Source organism: Acomys minous, assembly GCF_964271855.1.
Source record: "Acomys minous genome assembly, chromosome: 1".
Taxonomy (NCBI): Eukaryota; Metazoa; Chordata; class Mammalia; order Rodentia; family Muridae; genus Acomys; species Acomys minous.
Window position 1 is genome coordinate 83,311,232 of NC_140483.1, and position 6,138 is coordinate 83,317,369.

Sequence of the window (6,138 nt, forward strand, 5' to 3'; positions counted from 1 at the left end):
AAGCCTTTTCAAGATGGTGGGGGAGTTTTAAACCCTGGACACAACCTGGTCCATGTGAGTGGCCCACCGAACCCATGGCTTGGATCTTTCCATTCCAAGGCAAAGATGGCCTAGCTTTTGGCCTCCAGGGCCAGACTAAAGAAGGCATCTTTGAAGTCCAAGGCAGTATAAATTTGCATGTTCTGGTTTAGAGAACTCAGAAGAATGTATGGGTTGAGGGTGGTTGGGTGTATGTCTTCAACCCATTTGTTAACTTCCCTGACAATACTCATTAGTTCCTAGATTTTTTTTTACAGGCAATAAGGGGGTGCTCTGGGATGACTGGCATGGGACCAGAATCCCATGTCCCCTTAGCCAGTTGAAGTGTTGAGTGATCCTCATCCAGGGTTCTAGGTCACCAGGTATTGCCTCACCAAGACAGGCAGGGCTGAGGCTTTGAGGTTACCATAAAAGGTGGAGGCTGCTGTGAGCTGTGAGGCCAGTCCAAGTGGGTTGGTCACAATTGAAAAGAACAAGCTTGATACAGTCTTTTTAAAGAAAAAAACATAAGCAGAAAAACACGTACAGAAAGTGAGGCTGGAGGGGAGTCATTTCTGGACTGGTCAGTACCAGAAAGACTCATGATTTTTAACAAGGCTGGAGTCGCCAGTATGTGATTTAAAAAAAAAAGTATCTTATTCTCCTGGCTCAGTTTTTATTTGGGAGGCTAACTGCCTCCTTCCTCTAACCTACGGCCAGTTCTGAAAACTTCTAGCCTCCATACAATCTAATGTAGGTCTAGAATGTTTTCAGCCTCTGAGACTTACTGCTTAAGAAGCTCACCCTTTCTTTTTCTTTCTGATCTCTGGGCTGGCTGGTTCAACTCAGCTGTTCATACTCAAACTCTTGTCCCAGGTGACTTATTTAACCTGGCTTCTCTCTTGGACTGGAATTGCTCTCCTTGGCCTCAAACTAATTCAGCAATCAGCTCTAATCATCCGTCTTCTCTTCATCTTCTGGCCTGTTCTGTCTTTACCTGAGTTCTTTGTCTGCAACCCATCTCTCATTTGTCCTGGTAAAAACTGCCTCCTCTCTCTGAGAAACTGCCTCTTAAGTAGCGTCCCTTCTCTCTCTTCTCATGAGAGTTGGCATATGCGATTCTATCAAACCTTGCCCAATTTATCAACTTTTCTGCCACTCAATTAGATGTCACTTTCAAACATGGGTGCTTCCTTCTACAAACTAGCTTTACTTTTGTTTGGGAATAAAGACATGTATCACCATGCTTGGATCAAAGCTTTTCTTTACCTGATACTTGCTCTATACCACACTGGCCTTGAATTCAGATCTGTGTGCTTCTTTCACCTTGATTAAAGGCATGTTTGTATTCCAGCTGGATCACACAGACATAGAAGATCTTTGGATGTGATCTCTTGCCAGAACAGCCGTGTTCTGAATTAACATCACTCTACAGTATAATAGGGAGTCAGCATTGTGTGGAGTCAGCAACAGCAATAAATTTTGGGATTGGGAATATCTGTCTGTATTTGGTTAATATATGGTTCCTTTGTTCTCCCAGAACTAAAGGCTAGAAGAGGGCCCCAGAGGAGGAAGAGGCTGAAGACTCAGTATGGGCTGTTAATCCTTTCAATAGTCGTGCCTTCAGAGAAGTCTGAAGGTCAGCTGTGGAACATTCAGTAATCTGAATTGTTGCTGGATTTGCTGTCTCCTCTTTCTGAAAATCTGCCTCTTAAGAAGCTTCCCTTTCCTTTCTCTTCTCATAGGAGTTGGGTATATGTCATTCTATAAAGCCTTCTCTGATTTGTCAACTTTTCTGCCACTTAATCAGACATCACACTATGTAGCTTAAGTAACAACTTGGGAGGTGGGTAATCCTGAGACCAATATGTAGCAAACTTGGTTTCTGGCAGTGATCACTTTCTGGTTTCCAAAGAGTCACAATTTAATCACCTGGAGACCTTTAATCATTAAGAGATCCTAACTGGATTATTTGGGGATAAAACAGGGCACCACAAAAGTATGACTTGGAGATATCAGGAAAGTTCCTGATGGATGTGATTTTTAGCTAAATTTCAAAAGGCAAATTAATATGCCATACATGCCATGTAGATATGTGTAGGACATGGAGGAACTACCAGTATTTGCCATGGCCCAATAGAAAGAAATCAAGGCCTTGGAAGGCCTAAATTCTTTGTTCCATAGTTTGTAATTTACATTTAGGATAAGCAGATGACATGAGGTCTATAAACTGAGGTCTAGCATAGGGTACTTAGAATTGGGATGTTTAATGGGACTTCAGAGTTAGTATATCTCAGGAGAAGTTTTATATGCTAGAAATAAATTGTTTAGGAAATTAGGAGGTTAAAGAAAAGAAGTATTTATGGGTAAAAATGAGGATGCCGTAGAAGAGCCATGGCAAGCATTCTCACATGGGGAATGACTACAGTGAAAAAGAAAGGCCAAATATCAGAATGAACACTATAAAGCAGTTTCTTCAAAGACAAAATCCTCACATCATAGATAGATGCTCATTAAGACAGGAATAGTACCACCACAACAATTAAATAAACAAAAAAATCAAAACTTAAACTTATGGATAGAGTTAAGTTTAAATAAAAGCAATATCATCAAATGAATAAACTAGCACTTTGTATGAAAGAGTAGGAATCTGGAGATAAAGCCAAGAAAAGAGGAGATCCTGAGACAGCCAAAACCAAAGGGCTATCTAGAATGAAATAGGGCCAGAGCTATAATTTTGACCTATGGCAGTTAGAAGAGCTTGGAGACCTTTGTGGATCCACTTTCTGAGAAGACTATCATGAAAGTCAAACATCAGAGAACTGTGAAGCAGAAGTGGGAAACATCAACAATCAGTGCATACCTTCTCAGTGTTAGAAACTTGACTATAAGTACTGTAACACTTTTCTATATGAAAATTTAAAGTTGTGGTTTAAAGGCACAAATGTGGTTGTCTCAATGTTTTAAACATTGAGTATGTTTCAGATAAGACTCCCAAGGACTAAGGAGGTAAGAGATACAGGAGTGAAGGAGTCATGGCAGGAAATAAGACTCAGTTGATAGTATTCTTGCCTACCTGGCAGGAAGCTCTGGCTCCTGTCCACAGCACTGCATAAAATGCAATGTTGTGACACATGCCTGCAATCCCAGCACTCAACACTCAGGAGACAGAGGCAGGAGGATCAAAAGTTGATGGTCATCCTCAGTTACATAGGAAGCTTGAGGCAGCCTGGGTTGAATGAAACTCTGTCTCAAACCAAACAACTGCAAAAATCCAAACAAAAACAAAAACAAGAGGAGCAAAAGAAAGGAGAGAGAAGGGTGGGGAAGACTGAAAGAAAAGAGAAGGGAAAAGAAATGAGGTAATGATATTGTAAAAAGAGTGGAGGGGGGGATAGCTAGTCATAACCCATAAGGGGAAAAAGAGTTAAATCTAGATAAGCATGCTTGAAGGTCAGGCCTTCCTGGCATAACCACCTGACTTGGGATCATCTATTCTACTCAGGTTTAAAGGCTGGCAAGGTCTAAAGTTTCTTATGATATTGTTAAGGAATAATAGATTGAGTAGTAGTTTAGTAGTAGTAGTAGTAGTAGTAATAGTAGTAGAAGTAGTAGTAGCAGTAGCAGTAGTAGCTGTAGTAGTATGTCATATTATATATATATATATATATATATACACACACACACACACACATATATATATATGATTGGCAAGAATTATATTTCAAAATGAATATGACACCCTCAATGTTAGCATTTGTGTCTATATCTAATGCATATTTAGCCTTTCGTTCCTCTCTAGAAGCAGAGCACAGCCATAAAGACTTTAGAATCAGGAGGCACATTTTTACGCTGCAGCTTGGCTTGGAGTCTCTGTATGGGTGCAAAGGGAGAATCACTGCTTTATGAATAGGGTTGAGAGGAGCAGCTCCGCCTGTGCTCTGTGCAAGGCACTGTGAGAGATGACTGACACTGAGTGTTAGTGCTGTGGTTCAGAGGTGATGATTACGAATGATTACGTGATGATAAGTAGCCCAACAACTTCCAACCTATTTTAGTAATCATCAAAGCTCCAAAGAGTGTTTTAAAAGGCAGTCCATCACAGACATGCAGTTTTTTAAGAAATTATTTATTTTTGGAGATATTACAGCATTTCCTCATTACCTTTCTTGCATCAAGCTAAACCGTCCTACATAGCCTTCCTTGACCTCTTTCAGACGCATGGCCTTTTTCTCCATTCACTGCCATCATGTGCGTAGTTACATACATATATATTCCTAAATATGTAAGCACAATTCTGCTCAATCTATATGTTACTCATATGTATGTTTTCAGGGATCACCATCTGTTATTGAACAAAAACTGGGATGCTCTTCCCCCTAATATGTCTCCCACTCTTAGCATTCATTAGTTTGTGAAGAGTTGAGGATTTCCCCTGTCTACTTTGGCATGCCTACTGTTGTCATCCTTGTTCAGCCCTTTTTTTTAGCTTATTTTTTTAGTTTTATTTTATTAATTCATTCATATTACATCTCAATAGTTATTCCATCCCTTGTATCCTCCCATTCCTCCCTCCCTCCCGCTTTCCCCCTACTCCCCTTCTCTATGACTCCTCCCCCTATATATGCTCATAGGGTATCAAGGCTCTTCTTGGTAGCCTGCTATCCTTCCTGAGTGCCACCAGGCCTCCCCATCCAGGGGTCGTGGTCAAATATGGGGCACCAGAGTTCGTGTGAAAGTCAGTCCCCACTTTCCACTCAACTGTGGAGAATGTCCTGTCCATTGGTTAGATCTGTGTAGGGGTTTGAAGTTTACTGCATGTATTGTTCTTGGCTGGTGCCATAGTTTGAGTAGGACCCCCTGGACCCAGATCCACCTGTCATAATGTTCTTCTTGTAGGTCTCTAGGACACTCTGGATCCTTCAGTTTCCCCATTATCTACTGCATCTCTCACCTAAAGTCCCAATAGAATGTCCTCCCCTCTGTTCCACTCTCCTAAGTGAAGACTTTCATGGGACATGCCCCTTGCAGCCTTGTTTTTTAAGGCCACTATTCTAAGTATGTTCAACTTCTCTGTATTGATAAGCATGCCTCCAGGAATAACTAGAGAATACTGTAAAAAAAAAAAAAGTACAATTTATCCCCTAGCAGATAAAGACACTCTCATTCAGTCAATGAGAGATGAGCTGTTCTTTGAAACTGTAGTGATCATCTTGAGAATAACTTATCCTGTCTTCACATGGCCATGTGCTTTGACGCCTAAAAACAATAAATCTCAGGACCGACTTTCTAACCTTTATAATGATCTTCCAAATAGAAGTGCAGTGCAGTTTAAGGTGTTAATATTTTGAGTATTTTGTACCAACAGTTGAACTTAAGCATACAACTTAAAAACCAAGGGTAAAGGTTAGTAAAGAAAGCGTGTATTACATTTTAATCAGCTCAACTCCTGACATGTCTTTTCTTCAGTATTGCTATGAATTCAATCAGTAATACATTAAAATTAAACCAGGTCTTCAAATCACTGTCAAAGCATCAAACTAAAACACACACACATACACATACACAGACACACACACACACACACACACACACACACACACACGCACCTGCACGCATGCATGCACACACAAACACACATTAATTATTTCACTATTCATGTTAATTCCTAATTTAAAAGCCTTTTCTTGTTTTTTTTAAGTATGTGTTTGTTTTATGGCATTTGCACACAATTAACATTTAGCATATAATCATGTGATCAGCTCTGGGGATGCGTTGCAAAAGCTACGTTGCTAAACAAAATGTTGAGTATTCCTTGATAGCAGTTGTAATTCCTGGGTTTGTCTTTGGTTAATATTCAAAGTTAGCTCTTTTTTTTTCCTTTATTAATTTATTCTTGTTACATCTCAATGGTTATCCCATCCCTTGTATCCTCCCATTCTTCCCTCCCTCCTCTTTTCCCCCTATTCCCCTCCCCTATGACTGTTCCTGAGGGGGATTACCTCCCCCTGTATATGCTCATAGGGTATCAAGTCTCTTCTTGGTAACCTGTTGTCCTTCCTCTGAGTGCCACCAGGTCTCCGCCTCTGCCAAACTGCTCTTGTGTACAGACAAAACACA